Below are 19683 nucleotides of genomic sequence, written 5' to 3'. Positions count from 1 at the left end.
ACTATCCACTTTGTGTATTTGAAGGTCAATTTTTTAATGTACAGATTAAAAAAAATAAATTGCTGCAATTCTTACATAAGGATATAAATAAAACCAAGACTGTGGAGGGCAGAACTAGCAGAGTATACTCTGAAAAGGTTCACCCTACATGCATCCTGTTTCTTTCATTCGTACTCTGTGTGGATCCATTGTAAGCAACTTCTAGAAAGAACATGATGACCAAGACTCTGTGCTCTGGCTCAGATTGGATTACTGAGCAAATGCATCCAAAAGCTCATGACAGGGAGTCAACTGTCCCATTAGCTTAGGCTAAAGATCCCACTAAGGGGAATGTGTTCTTCCTGATGGGCAGAGTCTATCTTTCACAGAAGTCCTTTTGAAATTTGGTAAGTGGTTTATAACCACCTGCACTGTAAGAAAAGATGCAAAGGCACTGAAATAGAGACTTAAGACAGCACTAGGGAAATGCACTCACTTAAGAAGATTTTGGTCACTAGCTCAATGCATGCACAAAGCAACTCACCAGTCAGTACTCTTTGTAAAATGAAATCTAAAATTCTTTGAGAACTGATTATCACTTACCACATCTGCCTAGTATACAGTATGATCTTAACCAGAATATCTAGAAATTTCATATGCAGGATGCTTTAAATACCCAACTTTTCACTTCTTTTAAACATGATAAAATCCCCTCTGTGTGTTTTTTTGTTTGTTTGTTTGTTTTTTGTTTGTTTGTTTGTTTTTCCTTTGATGATGCCAGTAGCTCAGAGGAGTGTCCTTGATCTGATAGCTAGATCATATTTAGATCGTATTGGTTTTGTGGATTTTTATATCATGTCTATTTCAGATAGAGAAAAAAAAAGAAAAAAAAAAAAAAAAAAAAAAGAAAATAAAAAAAGCTTTCTGTAATAGAAATCTCTTCCTTATTCCTAGGCTTGCAAAATGATGGGTAAAACATTGAGGATCAAAGCAATATATCTTAATTAAGTCTACATACTCTACAGGTAAGTTTCAAAGAAATTAGGCGTGGTTCCTATTTATCCAGTAAATTAGCTTTCTGCTTTATATTGGGTTGGGCTTACATGGCAAGGTTTAAGGACTAGGGGGCTGCAGGAGTGGCCTCTATGAGAAGAGTCCAGCAGGTGTCTCATGTTTGATAAGGACCAGTTTCAGCTGCTTGGGGGGGGGGGGAGGAGGAGGAAGAGGGCTGTTTAGGGGGAAAGTGGTTTCAGTTTGCTTTTAGTTTCTCACTGTTCTAGTCTGCTAGTGATAAGTAATAAATTATATTAATCTTCCTACTCTGAGTGTGTTTTGCCTGTGACGATAATGGTGAGTGATTTCCATGCCCTTAACCCTTGAGTCCTTTTTCCATCATACTTTCTCTCCCTGTTCCTTTGAGAGCAGAAGTGAAAGAGCGGTGTGTTGGAGTTTGGCTGTTCATTGGTGTGAAACCATCACATTTCAAAGATATAATTGATGGCCCAAATCATAGTTTATAATGCAAAGAATCAGATAAATATGATTTAGTGATTTTAGAGAAACATAATACTCAAAACTTTTGTTACATGATCACTATCTTAACAGTGCAACTTTCAAATACTAATGCCTGTAATGAACTTCCTTTTTTTTTTTTTTTTCTCTCTCTCTCTTTTTTTAACCAAGACATTGAAGAATTCAAACAAAATGGCAGATGGAATGAGCAATGTATGAAATTTTGCAATCTGAAAAAGAAGCTACATTCACTATTTAAAAACTTTGTATGACTTTGGTAGTCAAACTGTACATAGCTCAGTACTGGTCAGCCATCAGAGTCTGTACAGACACAAGACATTATAAAACATGAAGTAGGTTTTTTTGTTTGTTTTGTTTTGTTTTTGGTCAGAGGTCTTTTTTGCTTTACTTGTACTGAAGCTGGCCTAGTGTCCTGGCTTAGGACAAGAACTTCTAAGTACTATGAAAGCATAAATAATTCATATTTTCAAAATCACGAGAAGAGTGAATATATGACAAACTACATGTTACTGAATCATTTGTTAAATGTGATGCCATATGTAATGAAATACAAGGACTGCAAGGACTTTTACAATTTTTTGGCAAGTCTTATTATTTGGTGTTTTTTCCCTGCATTACCAGATCCCAGACTCATGATATTATGAGAGAGCTGCATACTCTGAATATACATTTTTAAAATGTATTTTAAAGTTGAAGACAAACATTTTGACAATACAGATGCCATGTACTCAACAGTTTTGTTAAATCTTTGAGATTTTTAAAAAGAGACTGGAATTTCTGAAGTTTTGGGTCACAAACTCTCCCCAGAGCTTGGGAGTTAACAGTTCAATAGTGCTCAACTAAGCAATGAATTTTTCACATCAAATTATAATTGGAATGTTTAACAAAATTGTTTCAGTCAGCCTCTAAAGTAAAACAAACTGCAATACAATTAGCCAATGCACATTAATTTCCCAAACTGTTTCCATACAAAGAAATAAACTATTAAAAATCTTAGATCCATCTTTCAACATTCCAAATGCCATAGCTCTCCAAAAAAACACCCTCAACTTTAGAATTCATTCTTAAAAGCTTGAAAACAAAAATGTTTGAACTGTAGATCGAACAAAGCGTTTCTTTAACACAGACCAAACTTGTGCAATTGTCATCGTTTTAGGAACTGTCAAAAAATGTTGACAAAACACTTATTGAAATGCTGGCAAACCATCTTCTGTACCAAGATAATATTTTAAAGGATCAGTAACTCTTGTGATAAATGAAGTCTCAGTGTGCTGGTAAATATGGCAGAGGAAATACACTACTGGAGGGCAACTAGACATGCTCAGTGCACATTACAGCATTCTTAAAGAGCTGTTTTCTTTGTGGCTATCAGTGGGACAGGACCACCATCAGATCCTACTGAGCAGCCGACCTTTGCATGTACAGTATTCAGCTGTGCCAGAAGAAACTAGATACTACAAGAATTTGGAGAAGAGTTAGAAATACTATGCCCCTGATTTCAAAAGTTTTGGAGAGACATCAACAACTTGGGAGAAATGGAAGTGTTTGTTAGAAATGTCAGTGAATTACTGGATCTGTAATACATGCCAAGGAAGAAGTGACAGATTTGGACAAAGGATGAGTTTCAATTTATAGTAGAGTTTGGATAAACCCATTTGACTGCATTTTTACTTACGTATTTTTTTCTTTCTACTGGAAACTTAGTTTGAAATCACACAAAGAAAAAATTAACTGTATGTGTACAGGACTGAGATGGCGATAAAAGGGAATAACACCTCAGCCCACACTGGAAATCAAAATGCAACACTGATTGATTCCCTTCTGTCTTAGATGTATAGGCTCGTATATGTTCATCAAGACTGATCTAGAAAGAATCTTCTCACAAAATACCTGGATTTGTACCTTTATGGATGGGTTCTGATTTTACCCACACTGCATGGTGCCACCAGCTTCAACAAACTGCAGTGGATGGAAAAGAAAGAGCAGAATTTGCCTCAGAACTGGCCTGAAGGATTAGAAAAAAGTAGTTTTGCTTTCAGGTGCAGTGTGTCATTCCTAACGGTACCCAGTGGGATCAAAACCTGGCACATGGCTTTAGAAACACACCCTGGTGTGCTTCAGAAACACACGGGGTGGCTGCATAGCCTCTTAGTCCTTCCAGAAGGCTCCAGGGCCTTCTCCCCTCCGATCAACCCAGCAAAAATGTGGTCAGGATGCAAAGCCTTCATTATCCTCCTTCTAGCAAGCCCAACTGCAACACTGAACTGGATTAAAGAGGGCCAAAAGCTTTCAAACGTGGCAAAGGAATCTATTTTTATATTTTTCAAAAGTAATGCAGCCAAAAGCTCTATTAGTGATGGCATGTCCCCCCCAGCCACAGGCATGCAAGCTCAGTGCAACTATTTGAATGTGCCCAGCTGGGACAACAAACTGTGCCCAGGCATCAACAAACACAGCTCTTCACTGCCTACACCACAATTGTATGTAAAAGTGGAGCCTGCTGGTCACATTTCCAATGCAGAAAAACAGCACTATAATGTTTATATATACAGAGATTTATACATGTATATCTTATTTTATTTGTACATATGGGACTTCAGAAGAGCTTCTTCCAAAAGGGTGTGCCAACAGGACACAGAATACTGAATGGTCAGTTGTCACTGACACCCACTTTAAAAATCATGTATATTAGCTTTTACTATATAATCAGACCAAGAGCTGTTGTGAAGAGCCTATCATATTGTAGCGGCTAACTACTAACTTGTTTGCAAGGTGCATTTCATTCTACACAGCATTTTCTCTCTCTCATCCATTGGATGGGGTGCCACAAGAAAATTGGTTGAGTCTCTAACACTGTTAATAACACTACTAATGATTGATCCTGATTATGTTATTAGTATTATGCATCTACATACAGAAGCAATAAGTTTACTCTCCACGATGTACTAGAATCAGGACGTAAAAAATAGAGCAGAAAAATAACTAATTCTAAAAATTAAATTAAGCCTATTTACAACCCAGACAGTGTAATTTCTTCACAGAATTTCACAGAATTTCACAGAATTTTCTAGGTTGGAAGAGACCTCAAGATCATCGAGTCCAACCTCTGACCTAACGCTAACAGTCCCCACTAAACCATTTCCCTAAGCTCTACATCTAAACGTCTTTTGAAGACTTCAAGGGATGGTGACTCCACCACTTCCCTGGGCAGCCTGTTCCAGTGCCTCACAACCCTTTCAGTGAAGAAGTTCTTCCTAACATCTAACCTAAAACTCCCCTGGCTCAACTTAAGCCCATTCCCCCTCGTCCTGTCACCAGGCACGTGGGAGAACAGGCCAAGCCCCACCTCGCTACAGCCTCCCTTGAGGTACCCATAGAGAGCGATAAGGTCGCCCCTGAGCCTCCTCTTCTCCAGGCTGAACAAGCCCAGCTCCCTCAGCCGCTCCTCGTAGGACTTGTTCTCCAGGCCCCTCACCAGCTTCGTCGCCCTTCTCTGCACCCGCTCAAGCACCTCGATGTCCTTCTTGTAGCGAGGGGCCCAAAACTGAACACAGTACTCGAGGTGCGGCCTCACCAGAGCCGAGTACAGGGGGACGATCACCTCCCTAGCCCTGCTGCTCAGACTGTTCCTGATACAAGCCAGGATGCCGTTGGCCTTCTTGGCCACATGAGCACACTGCTGGCTCATATTCAGCCGACTATCCACCATCACTCCCAGGTCCTTCTCTGCCTGGCAGCTCTCCAACCATTTCTCTCCCAGCCTGTAGCTCTGCTTGGGGTTATTGCGCCCCAGGTGCAGGACCCGGCACTTGGCCTTGTTGAACTTCATGCAGTTGACCTCAGCCCATCGGTGCAGCCTATCCAGATCCTCCTGCAGAGCTTTCCTACCCTCAAGCAGATCGACACACGCACCTAACTTGGTGTCATCTGCGAACTTACTGAGGGTGCACTCGATGCCCTCGTCCAGATCATCGATGAAGATATTAAAGAGGACCGGCCCCAGCACCGAGCCCTGGGGGACGCCACTAGTGACTGGCCTCCAACTGGACTTGGCTCCATTCACCACGACTCTTTGGGCCCGGCTATCCAGCCAGTTTCTAACCCAACGAAGCGTGCGCCAGTCCAAGCCAAGAGCAGCCAGTTTCTTGAGGAGAGTGCTGTGGGAAACGGTGTCAAAAGCCTTGCTGAAGTCAAGGTAGACCACATCCACAGCCTTTCCCTCGTCCACCCAGCGCGTCACTTTGTCATAGAAGGAGATCAGGTTCGTCAGGCATGACCTGCCTTTCATAAAGCCATGCTGACTGGGCCTGATCGCCTGCTTGCCCTGCAAGTGCTGCATGATGACTCTCAGGAGGATCTGCTCCATGAGCTTTCCTGGCACTGAGGTCAAACTGACAGGCCTGTAGTTTCCCGGGTCTGCCCTCCGGCCCTTCTTGTAGATGGGCGTCACGTTTGCTAGCCACCAGTCGATTGGGACCTCCCCCGATAGCCAGGACTGCTGATAAATGATGGATAGTGGCTTGGCCAGCACCTCTGCCAGTTCCCTCAGTACCCTTGGGTGGATCCCATCCAGCCCCATCGACTTGTGCACATCTAAGTGCCGTAGCAGGTCACCAACCAGTTCTTCATGGATAATGAGGGCCACATCCTGCTCCCCATCCCCTTCCACCAGCTCAGGGTACTGAGTATCCAGAGAACATCCGGCATTGCCGCTAAAGACTGAGGCAAAGAAGGCATTGAGCACCTCCGCCTTTTCCTCATCTCTTGTAACTAAGTTTCCCCCCGCATCCAGTAAAGGATGGAGATTCTCCTTAGTCCTCCTTTTTGTGTTGATGTATTTATAGAAACATTTTTTGCTATCTTTAACAGCAGTAGCCAGATTGAGCTCCAGATGAGCTTTGGCCTGCCGAATTTTGTCCCTGCACAGCCTCGCTACTTCTTTAAAGTCCTCCTTAGTGGCCTGCCCACTTTTCCAAAGCTTATAAACCCTCTTTTTCCTCCTAAGATCAAGCCACAATTCTCTGTTGAGCCAGGCCGGTCTTCTTCCCCGCCAGCTCGTCTTTGGGCACGTGGGGACAGACCGTTCCTGCGCCATTAAGACTTCCCTCTTGAAGAGCGCCCAGCCTTCCTGGACTCCTCTGCCCTTCAGAACCGCCTCCCAAGGGACTCCACCAACCAGTGTCCTGAGCAGCTCAAAGTCAGCCCTCCGAAAGTCCAATACAGCGGTTTTACTGGTCCCCTTCCTGGCCTCGCCAAGAATAGTGAACTCCACCATTGCGTGGTCACTCTGCCCAAGACAGCTCCCGACAATCACGTCCTCCACCAGTCCTTCTCTGTTTGTGAAGAGAAGGTCTAGCGGGGCACCACCCCTGGTAGGTTCACTAACCAGCTGCGTCAGGAAGCTATCTTCCACGCTCTCCAGAAACCTCCTAGACTGCTTTCTCAGGGCTGTGTTGTGCTTCCAGGATATGTCAGGGAAGTTGAAGTCCCCCACGAGTACAAGAGCTGACGATTTTGCAACCTCTGTCAGCTGCCTGTAGAATTCCTCATCCGTCTCCTCATCCTGGTTTGGCGGTCTATAGCAGACCCCGACCAGGACACTAGCCTTGTTGTCCCTGCCGATCCTAACCCAAAGGGACTCGAGAACTTCTTCACTGAAAGGGTTGTGAGGCACTGGAACAGGCTGCCCAGGGAGGTGGTGGAGTCACCATCCCTGGAAGTCTTCAAAAGACGCTTAGATGTAGAGTTTAGGAATATGGTTTAGTGGAGGGCTGTTAGCGTTAGGTTGGAGGTTGGACTCGATGACCTTGAGGTCTCTTCCAACCTAGAAAATTCTGTGATTCTGTGATTCTGTGACCTTGTCATTCCCAACCTCGAGTTCTACAACCTCGAAAGACTCTCTAATATAGAGAGCCACACCACCACCCCTTCTATGCTGCCTGTCCCTTCTATAGAGCTTATAGCCAGGCATTGCAGCACTCCAGTCATGAGACTGGTCCCACCACGTCTCCGTGATGGCAACCAAGTCGTAGCCTGCCTGCCGCACGATGGCTTCCAGCTCCTCCTGTTTGTTACCCATGCTGCGTGCATTCTTCTCTCATGATCATATGGATGCTGCACAGTGTCACCTACAGAGTAGATCTGAGTGTTTGGGTGGTTTATATGAACATTTTATTACTTTGCACTGGGACTTTGTTGAAGTATAACCTTTGCATTGAATTTCCTCAAGTCAGTTAGGTTTTGGATAATTCTAAAATCTCTTTAGCCATACATTGCACACTGAACTCCTGCTACACTCTCAGTTCTACCTCAACAGTTTCACTTGAGTGTTTTTTTTACAAAACATCTTTATGCAGCTCACAGCAGATAAAATACCAAAGCACAAGTCATTTTTCTCATAATCTTTGATAGCACACAGTGTGTGGTAAATATTAATGGGCTCTTAACTTCTGAACTAGTGACACTTCATTTAATAAAGATACTCTATTACAGATATGCAGGATTTATTTTTTAATAAACCTTTTAATCAGTAAGTGACAAACATAAAACTAAAGACCTCTGGGGAAAAGGCTTGGTTGCAGTAAACTTCTGCAGCACAGACAGGATCAGTCCCACAGAATTCCTTTCAAATAGTAATTTTAGAACCTTATCTTCTTGATTTTCCATCAGGAACCTTAACTTCACCTCAGAGCCTATCTGGAACCAGGATCCAGAGACTCTCATGTCCTGCTCCATGCTCCAAACAGGAGTCTGTCAACATCATCTACAGTGTATGTAGATCGGAGTCACTCGGGAGTGGGAAGTTAAAATTTCTGTACTATAGAAAAATCAGGATGTTGGAGGTCACATGATCCACAACAACAAAAAATCAAAATGTCATAATTTCCCCAGAAAATCCCACATTTGGTCAGCTCTGTTTTAAGCACCTCAAGATACCACAGCTTATTTACTGAGGTAAAAGAAAGCTCTGATTTGAAGCTGTTGTCTGCCAGAGTCTCAATGGTGATAAAAACTAGGGTTGGTTTCAGCTCATCATCAGAAAAATGTCGTCACTGAGTTCAGAATGAGTATTTGCCACTTGGTCCACAAGCGCCAACCATAGATACACACATTTAAACATATACACTGATGAAAGTTTATAAGCACTAAATAGGTGCTAATAGAATACGGGTCAGTCCCCCTTCCTGAATTCATCAGGACTATTGTGCAATAATTGACACTAAAGACAGCAGGACATCTCCTGATGGCCAAGGAAGAGGATGAAAGGGTTCAAATACAAGTTCTAAATGTAGCTTGTATTTTCAGAGATGACTAGTTGGTAAAACTTGCAAGGCACAACAGTTTAGCCCTGTCAAAGAATGAATTTAAGCACATGCTTTACCTTCAAGCACATGAACTCGGAGTGAAGGGCTCTCAATGTTACATAAAAGGTTTGCAAAATAAGACTGACTGCTTTATTGCTAGAGTATTGATACTTTACATAGTCAAGCCTTACAGCTTGCAAGTCAGTGGAAGTAAAAACCTTTTAGATATCTCTACACTACCCACTGTTCAAATCAGCACTCTGCAGAAGCTAATTTTCCATATTTCTCCCTACAGCTGGAACACGTTTGACTGTGAGGGGTATACATAACCTCAGCACTTTCAACTCTTCCCTGTCCATATTAAACCACCTTTCGTAGATATAAAATACCGATAGTATTCCTAAATGTATAGTAGACTTATGTACTACGTAAGAAGTAAAATGAAGGTCAGCTCTACAGAATGAGCTATATATCGATGGTCATGCTGTCATAGTTCTTCATGAGCCCACAGATGTAAAGAGATGTTACAACTGTTTGACAGAATCATCTCCGTGGATGCTTTCCTCATTTCACAAGACTGTTCAACCAGCTGTAACATATGCAGTGTCTGCTATATTTTGAATAAATGTAGATAATGATGACAGTGTTAATATCCCATTTTAGAGGTTTGGCCTCTTGTTTGCTGAAACCCACAATGGGGCAAAGCTATGAACTGGGGAGAGAAGAAGGTGATCATTTGGAAGGACTACACTAAGACTAAAATTTGATAACGGCGTACCTTGTACATTGTATACGGTGGATTAGGGACCTGCCATCACACAAGGTAAAGCAACCACATATTGGCTCCCATTCACTAAGGCTCACACATACTTCGTAAGTAAATTCAAAAAAGATAATGCTTAAATTGTCCTGAAGTTATCAGTAATTATTTTTATGATTAAAGGAAGCGTTACTTGTTTCTACCCAGAATAAAATCATATAATAATTCTTCTTTTCTTGAAAGTGCTGCCATCCTTCCACTGCATGGTAAGCATAGTTATCAATACATCTATATTTCGCTTAAGAAAAACATCTGTATATTTTTTCTACAGAGCATCTTACATTTCAACATCATCTTCCACTAGAGGGCTTGGTCTTAGTAGAGCCTTAAACCATGGGCAGACATTACCTCAATAAAAGAAAACTACTCAGTTCACTCACTGGATTTCCAGCAGCAAGACAAAATAGAGGGCAATTAACTAAGGCCAAAGTCCACTCTGTACCTGCCCAGACCCAAGCCTTAAAATGTGTATCCACAAACAACAGCTCAAGATTTCATGCCATTATTTTTAGCTGTGTTTAAAAATATGTGCCCAAGTGGCCACAGTGAAATCCAGACCAGAGAAGTACAAGATTTCAGGTTCAGAATCTCCTGCAGAAGTTTTCCAACATTTCAACTGTTTTATCCACACTTCCCTGAACATGACTATTGTTCCTTGATGTAGCCATCTACAATCTACAACTGTGTCTAATGTAAACATTAAAAAATTAATAGTTTAAAAAACACAATTTCTGAATTTCAATTAACTTTTGTACTATAATGTATTCTTTTGCATTGCAAATGACATTATTTCTTAGAACATCACAAAAACACAAGAATTTGTAGCAGTTTATTACAAACTATGGAATTAGCTAAAAAATTTACATTACTTTTTAAAGCAAAACAAAACAAATTGATCCAGGGTATGTGTCTGCATGTAAAAAGCAAATTCCTTTAGATTCTTTTCTATACTTGTGTATTTCCTTCCATTTCTCTCTCTGTTTCTCTCTCTTTTTAAATACTGAAGAGGGAAAGAAGAAAACTCAGGAAGGAAGAAAACTCAGTTTAGAGATAGACACTGAAATTTGCAGGAATGCCAAACAGACATGGGTAAGCAGTCAAAAATTTTATGTGTAATAAAAAAAATATTTAGAAATGAAAACATACGAACTGCTGCATAGGATAATAAATGCCTACTTACTCTAGCTTCTTGCAGGATTTCCTGTTTTTCCTAGAAGTTTCTGTGCCCAGAATACTGCTAGAGCTGAGCTGTATCCTCTGCATCAATAGACAATACCATCGTTCAAGCTAGTTATAATCTCTGACCAGCAAGTTTACACAGGCAATTTACCCATTTTGTTAACAAAATATTTTGTCAGACAAGACTCAGAACTATTTTTTTTTTCCTTCAGATGATCCTCATAAGCTTTCCAAGCAAACAATGTACCAAGTCAAATACACAAAATATCATCTTGGATACTAGCGCATATGAACACTGAGCAGTTTTAAGCCAAAGCCGTTCTTTCACCAGAGTATTTGAGCTTTTAATACAGTATTCCAGCTACTTCCCTTGAGCAATCTGACTCTCCATATTTGTTAATAGCAGATAATACTTGTTTTGAACTCAAATTAATTCGGCCATTATTATCTCTTTGAAGCATTGCTTGCAACTTGCTTTTCTTATGCACATGTCATGGTCACAAAGAGCAGGTAATTCTAACCAGAACTCAGTTTCTTCAGCGAAGTCCACGCAACTCCCATGTAATGGGAGATGACAGCAGCACATTTGCTACAGTGCTGAAATCATTATTAAATATGTGTGCTTACTAGGAGGTAAATAGCTTTCTCCATTGAGTACCTACCCACATGCATTCATAAGTAGCAAATAAATTTGATGGGAGGCAGAGTGAGAAGGGAAGGCTAGAAGGCTAAGGCTTGCATGTAAGTAAGACTAATACAGCTATTGTAAAACAAACCTGCCAGGATGATGTTTTCACAAGACAGTAAGTGCACATAAATATGTTTTCTTAACTTGCAGTGGAAGCTGTGCTACAAATTGCTACCCTTGGCAAAACTTTCCCAAGAAGTTCTAGAGGGTCTGTCTTTCATAGAGTCTACCATCTTTCTTAAAACTTTGCATTAGTTAATTTCTAGCAAAATATAATGCATCTCATGACCCAATTAAAGAGCCCCTGAGTTGAAACACATTGACATTTACTTGGGTAGATAATGATAGGACAAGGGGGAATGGTTTTAAACTTAAAGAGTAGAGATTTAGATTAGAGGTTAGAAGGAAGTTTTGCATTCGGAGGGTGGTGAGGCACTGGAACACATTACCCAGAGAGGTTGTGGATGCCCCATCGCTGGAGGTGTTCAAGACCATGCTAGATGAAGCCCTGAGCAATCACATCTAGTGAGTGGCATCCCTGCCTATAGCAAGGGGGTTGGAACTAGATGATCCTATGAGATCCCTTCCAACCCATGCCATCCTATGATTGTATGACATTTCAACTTCCCTGTAAAAACACAAATGATCTGGACTACAAAACACCCCATCCACATAAAACTGAAATATCCTAGGCTTTGCTCAGAACTTTGTTCCTCCTTTATCAGATGTGCTTAGGGAATAAGACAGACAAGATAGAAGGATAATTTTTTTCTGGAAGAAATTTGTTTCTACAATGGCATTTGAGGAACATAATACAATGATAGTATGCCACATGGCCATGTAACTTTCTTCTTTCTTTAAAAAAATATTAACTTAAAAAAATAATTTCAGTGAGCAAGTGGAAGAGAAACAAATAGCTTCCTAAAAACATTAGCAGTATCTTTTCACCCAAATCAGGTAGCTTTCTAAAGAAATTAAAATATAAACTTTCCCAGAGATTATTGGACATTCTGTAAAATTCTATAGAGAAAAAGATTGGAAAAAACTGAAGAACTGCAGACTTACAAATCTGACTTGCACACTTGGAAAATTGATGAAAACTTTAATACAGATTTGTTATATGGTTGGGTCAGAATCGTACAATGAAGAGGAGTCCAAGTAATTACCTTAGAAAATCATTAAGATTAGCAGACCTTAGAGATCTTTGAAGAAACCAAAGGACATGGAGATAAGGATATTTTAGATGAAACAGCAAAGATGGTTTTCAATAAGCTTCTAGACAGTATTTCAGAAGAACAAGCTTTTGTCAAAGGCTCTTACAGGAAATGAAGTACCATGGGAATGGAAGAATGTCATCTTGGGACATACCAGCTTTGGTTGATGAGGATGATTTATCATCCAGTCTAGTCACAATGAATTCAGAACAAAAGTACATTTTTTTCCATATTAATGACAGAGTTAAACCTATTTGCTACATTCCTTCCAGCATTCATATTATGTGTGGAATTGAATGGATGTATACTATAAACATATATGTAACCTGGAGATTAAGGAACTCATCTACGCTTGCAGAGACACCTGATTTTTCAGAAGATATCAAAACATTTCTCAATATCACAGAAAAGGCTTGACTAAGGAAGAGTAGAACTCAATGAAATGCTGAGATCCCAAAGATACTATTCACATTTTATTTTAAATGGTATGGAAAGGCTTTTCACTGGAACATCCCATAAACCAAGCAGAACAGCAACTAGATTTGTATTTTCACTATTATAGCAATTTCGTGCATGCATACATAACAGCTGCCTCTTAATCTTTCCATATGTAAAAACATTACTTTACATGTTGTATTGGGTGTCATGTTCTAGGTAAATCAGACAAAGAAATTTTGCAAAAATAATCTCTCATTTTCTACTACAAAATGTTTACCGTGAAGTTTCCTTGATAAGCCTGCAGGTCAAACCGCAATGAGCCATCACATTTCCAAAAAAGAATCTTATATTTTGGGGACAATATGAGCAAAGAGAAGTAGATAGGTAATTTTCAACCAATCATATGCATCCTGTGCTTTTCGTATTGGAAGGAGGTGGCCAACATTATAGCGAGTCAAGCCCTGCTAGCAAGATGTCTTTCAGACAAGTCTATAGATGAGGTATGAATGAACTGTGACGTTTTTCCTTACTAGGTACTATGGGCAAGGCATTCAGTGGCAGCAGTCCAAATAATTGCAGACTAAAGGGTAGAATTCATACTAGGCATCGACAACCTGAAATTTTAAATTGCTTCTCTGAAAAAAATGAACGGTTGATAGTATGTACAAAGGTGAGGAAAGGTCAAGAGATGTGTACTAGTACACAAATCTGCGAGGAATAAATTTACTCTTTTTCAATTACCATCTTAAATTGAAGGCTTTAAACAAAGATTTTAATTTAATATGTCCAAGACTACAAGCTAGCTATCAGAAAATAATGAGAAGGGGAAAAATCCTCTCTCAGAATTTTCAGAATTATTTGAAGCAGCTGGAAGAAATGAACTTTCTGATGAAACCAAAAGCTTCATGAAGCTTATTCAGCTTCACGAATAGGAAGCTATTAAGAGCAAAATGACAAAGAAAAAAAATAATCTCTGGAACTGACTATTAATCTGTAATCTCCATCATCCTATAGTCCACTGTCAAAATATTAGAAACTGTGAACATAAAAGAAGCTAAGAATGTCTGTATCTACATTGCTACAAACTGAAAGTCCATTCTCACCAGTGATCAGGAGTCAGATGTCCAGGGAAGCATACCAGAAGTTTAATACTCCCTCCAAGCCTCTAACCTTTTCCAGATTTCTTGTAGCAGATCTGTTTGGTAAATTTCTCCTCCAGTAACTTCTCTAGCCTCACTCTGAGCTATGCAGATTTTCAGCATACACAATATGCTGCAGCAGGTCAGTTGCTCACTGCATTTCTGAAGATGATCCCTACTTATTTCATGTGACACTTCCTGGTTCTCATGCTATGAGAAAAGGTGAACTACTGGTCCCTATCCATCCTTTCCCTGATTCTTTCAATCATACAACTGTTCATTTGCATCTTCTCCCAGCTAGAGCTCTGGCATACTCAGCTGTTCCACACACATTGTTGCATACGCTTCAGTTATCCCCATTAACCAGCTCTGAACTCTTTTCCAGTTATACTACATTTCCTTTAGGGTAGGGCACCACCACTACAAAAGACAAACGTATCATAGCTTTATACAGCATTATAATGTTGGTTTTTTTTCATCCTATATTTTATTCCTTTACATTCACAACTCTTTCTTCAACCTCTTCTGAGGCTCTGAACTAATGTTTCCATGAATGTATATATCACAGGCCCTGGACTGCATTCTTAAGTGGCAATGTCAGCTCGGTGACCACTGTTTTATGTGAGAATTCTATTATTATTATTTTAACTTAACCTTCATACATACTTTTGCCACAAGAACAAGAGTGGGATAAAAAGAAACCAGCGGATTCACTGACCAGAGGGAACTTTGTTTGTGTTTGTTTGTTTGTTTGTTTGTTTGTTCGTTTGTTTGTTTTCCTCAGAGCCACAACTGAATGTATAAAAGTTACCAGATGCATGCGCATGTGCTTTAAAACTTTTGATATTTATTTAGATATTCAGCAGATTTCCACCACAGGAAACACCTTTCAAAATTCTCATCACATCAGAGACTTTCATAGACTATAAGTATAATCTGCTTGCTTCTGAACGAATCACTTCTCTCAAAACACATCATATATTCTAATGCCTAGAACCTATAGTAAAGAAGACTGCCTAATGCTGAATCAAGTTTGTCATAGACCAACTTATTTCAACCACACATCAAGAACTACCTGAAGGAAAGTATGCACAGCCTTCCAAGATGAATGCTTGAGTTCTTCTCTGTATCCCTGTGGGATCTCAGCAATGTTTTTCAAGATAGTCATATTTCTCCATTAAGAATAACCAAGCATTCACAGCAAGACGTTGGCTGAGTAATGCTCAATGGTCCAACTAGATCTAATATTTCGGGCATTTTGTCCTCTGGGTAGACATAAAAGGATCAGTAGTTTCATTCTTTCACGTACAGCAAAATTATGGGGATCCTGCAGCCAAATGTAGTAAAACTGCTTCAACACTGAAGCTGAATTTGGCACCTATGCTTTGCACACATGTAGTACAATTGTTGTCCAAGCAGTGTTTCAGAATCCAAGAGGCCTCTGGGGCGCTATATGAGACATCGTTGGGATTTCTCACACATCTGCCTTTCTGCTAGAAGGATTTGGAATCTTCCCCTGGATAACAGTAGGGCCGGTGGGAACAACAACCTCAAATCTTGCAAGAAGCACTAGGGACTGGAAAAGAGGACTGCACTATTTGCGTCTTTCCTTCTAGATGCTTTTTAGAAAGGGTTGCTTCTTGAGCACTTTTAAATACCTTTTCCTGTGATAGGAGATCTAGGTGTGGAACAAAACAGCTCATATATACAGAAAATAACTACACAGAAATGGTATGCAATATGATAAACTGGAACATATGAACTACATTGTTTTGTAGGGTACAGTTTTAGCATTCTGCAAAGGCACTGCAACAGAATCCCCCTCTGTTTTCAAAGCCTGAATTTTTAAATTATTATTGATGTTGCCTTTGCAGAAAGAAAACTAAAGGAAATATTGAGTAGCATAAATTGTGGAGACTATGGAGTATACGGAGGGTGATGATATGAGTGAGCTAAAAGTCTTGATTTGGAGAAAGTAGAAATCTTACCTCTGCCATTCTCAGAGACCATGCAGGAAGTGCACCTTTGAAGACTGCTTTGGTATTTTTAATCACTCAGAAGGTTACACAACAATTAAAGACACTCAGACACTGCAAAATATCAACTCAAAGCAATAGAAGTGACCAAAGGAGAAGTGTCTCATGATCCTATGCCTTGTGCCTTTTGTTGAATGATGAAGGGTAACTGAAGCATTAGGCACTCTCTTTAAAAGTCACTATGAGACCAGGAGGACCTGAGTTTGGATGCACAAAATACACATCTTTCCTATCTTTGCAAAACTAAGAAGATAAGCAATCAAATAAGAGTTCATTTGTATCTATTAAACCTGGAGATTCAAGTGTGGAAGACCTCTATGTGACTATGGCTCTATGACCTCTGAATGTCCTCTAAGTCACTGACAGCACTGATGTAATGTAGTGCCTAATCTGCAGTTAGCATAATCACACTATCATGACTATTGTTATGACTGTTCTGTAGAAACATAATAAAAAAAAATTTCCTGAAAGATGTATTAATATAAGATTTTTATGATTAGGAGAGAATGACAAGTACATTTCTAATATGAAAGAAATTGAAATATACCACATGTTCACTTGCATATAGATCTGTCTTTACTTTTGGATAACCTCAGAAACATTGCTATGAAATAAGACACAAAGTTTGGCTTTTAAATTGTTATGGAGACAAGAATGGACTTAATTCAGTTTACTCTGTACATACATACATACACGTTGTGTATATACAAAACACACTGGCCACATAAATGCATGCTCACAGCATAGTTAACAGTCTCACTTATACACTGAGAGAGAGGCAACATTATTCAAAATATATTTCTTATTTAGATTCAGCCTTGTAAGGAAACACTTGTGCTTCAATAGTTACAGAAAACATGGCAGATGCTGAATAGTGGGAAAGATTTTGCTTCATACATTATATCAAAACCAGAACTGAATGTAAATATCATCTGGCTATGTTTCATATGAACATACGTAACATAAAAACACTTTAAAATTCAGTCTAATTTTAAAATAATTTGATATTTTTTTATTTTCTCACACATAATACTTTGCTGCTTGCTTTTAAGACTAACAGAATTAAAATTGAATTGCAAAATTCATGAAGCAATTCAGATTCCAATATGGTGTGTTAATGAGTGTGTAATAGAATGAAACATCAAAAAAAAAAAAAAAAAAACACCAAACACACCATAGTTCAGTGAAATTTGTAGTATTATTGTATTTCAAAAAGAATTTAACTATAAAGTGCAATAATAAAAGAAAAATGTGTATTTGATGTTGTGCTCATCAACCCCAACTAACACACTAAGGTTCACTGTTTAAACAAAAACACATCTTTCTTACAAATACATATTCCTGGTACAAATCACATCTGTATTCAGTGTACAGTCAGTAGCCTAAGCTATTTTCCAGTCAGATAAATTCAGATCTTTTCATAGTCTACAACACACTAAAAATATTTAATACGAAGCGATGTTAAACAAAGCTCACAAAAGTGGAAGTCTGATTCTATTTTTGATTGCCAACATTTAATATTTCAGGCTGAAATTCAAGTTACTAAAAGAACTTTTACAACACTTGGATGGAGGGATGAAATGCCACTGTTCAGCTCAAGAAATCAAAAATACAATTATTTAGCTTGAACTTACCAAAGCTCAGATGTGTTTTTTGTTTGTTTGTTTGTTTTTGTTTTTGTTTGTTTGTTTGGTATTGTTTCTACAGAGATAAGTGAAGAATTTCCACTCCTGCAAATACCAACATTTCCCCTAGAAAAGACTGGTTTTGTTGCAGTACTCCTCTGTAAAATACTCCTCTGTAAATACTCCTCTGTAAAAAGTATACCCAAATCAATAACGCAGTGCACTGGGATTTTTTTAGAGAAAGCTATGAAATCACAGAAAGAGAAAGGATGTTGGAGAAACAAGAGCGTCAACATACAGCATTAGCAAGCATCCTCTGAGGCATTAGGGACACTTTAAGGCAGCACCATATCAGCTATTTTCATAAAGACATGGGGTTGCTGTAATAGATGACGGCAAGGGTTTATACAAGGGATTCGGGGCCACTTGCTGGGGATAACCTCTGGAGCACATTTAGGGCGTTTTGCCACACATAAGTAATGCAGACTTACAAACTCATGCTAATATAACCATGTTTGTGTTTTTACAACTCCACGGCAACATTTGATCTCTCTATATAACAGATAGCTCTCTCTGTACCATACGTCTCAGCACACTTGTGCAGGCACAGTGACATTAATACCACTTCAAGTTCACACTGTCCCACACCTAAAAACTGAGGCATTGAAGAATAAATAAAACTCCACATTGGCTCCATTGCAAAAGCATTGCATGGGGCACTACCTCAGGGGTCAGAAGGGAGATGTGCTCCCCCCACCTGCTGCCCACATTGCCCAGCACTGGGAGAGACAAACCAGACCTGCCTGGTCTCCTCCAGCACCATGTGAGGGGTATGTATGCCCTCCCATAAACGTGGGGCTCTGCTCCACTGCCATTACAAGCTGAGTTTCCAGCAGAGCAATACAGATATTTCACTCCCCAACCCTCTGCTGATGCCCAACACAAACATTGGGAGTGCAACAGCCTGCCATGACAGTAGTTGAACAGCTCTCAGGGTTTCTGCTCTGCTCAGAGGCAAGGAAAAGCAGTATTCTCTTTTATTATTATACCACGTTTCCTTGTGTACGTCAACTGTTTCTTAGTTACAGAGAACTGCACTCTTTCCAGACAAGTATAATGAATCTTCAGAAAAGGAGTAAATTTTATTTATTTTTTTAAGGCATTTTAAAGAAATTCCCAGAAGGAATTAACATTTTTATTTACTGCCTTGCCTGGTCAGACGTGAACACATTTCTATGTAGCCACCTCATGGTAGCATATCCTAGCCATCTTGTAAGGAAATTATTGAGAGCATATCAGTAAGACATGATCCCACATATTTAAGTCATTACGGAGAACTTTGGCATGGATCAAAGTACATTAGTTATTTTAATTACAGCTGAGTCAATCTCCATTAGGTATGATTAACATTTGGCCTAACTTTTTTTCTGTCTTGAAACTAAAGGAGCCTCCTTTAAAGTTCAAGATTAAATTCATGTTTTTGAGGTTTACATCATTATTACAACTCTGGCTCAACCATGCCATTACCATTATCTCTTGTTTAGGTAAAGTAAAAAAAAATCTAGAACAAGACAGAAATCAATTTGAGCAACATTAGTTTTTAGACCAATAAAATATATTAATACCACATGGAGCATAACAGATAATTAATTAAAAGATTCTTAATTAATAAGACATGGAGAATAACAGATTAAGGAATTTGGTAAAAAGCTCCCATTTGCATTATTC

The 19683-nt window shown here is 39.4% G+C and overlaps 1 protein-coding gene across 1 annotated transcript in view; it reads right to left on the bottom strand.

Annotated features, from left to right (window-relative positions):
* PIEZO2 (piezo type mechanosensitive ion channel component 2) overlaps window positions 1–19683 on the bottom strand; it is a 311014-nt gene that overhangs the window by 197374 nt on the left and 93957 nt on the right. The gene's annotated exons all lie outside the window — the stretch shown is intronic.

The sequence above is a fragment of the Aythya marila genome, assembly GCF_965140915.1.
Source record: "Aythya marila genome assembly, chromosome: 2".
Taxonomy (NCBI): Eukaryota; Metazoa; Chordata; class Aves; order Anseriformes; family Anatidae; genus Aythya; species Aythya marila.
Note: the sequence above shows the minus strand (reverse complement) of the source record. Positions and strands in the feature narration are given on the sequence as shown.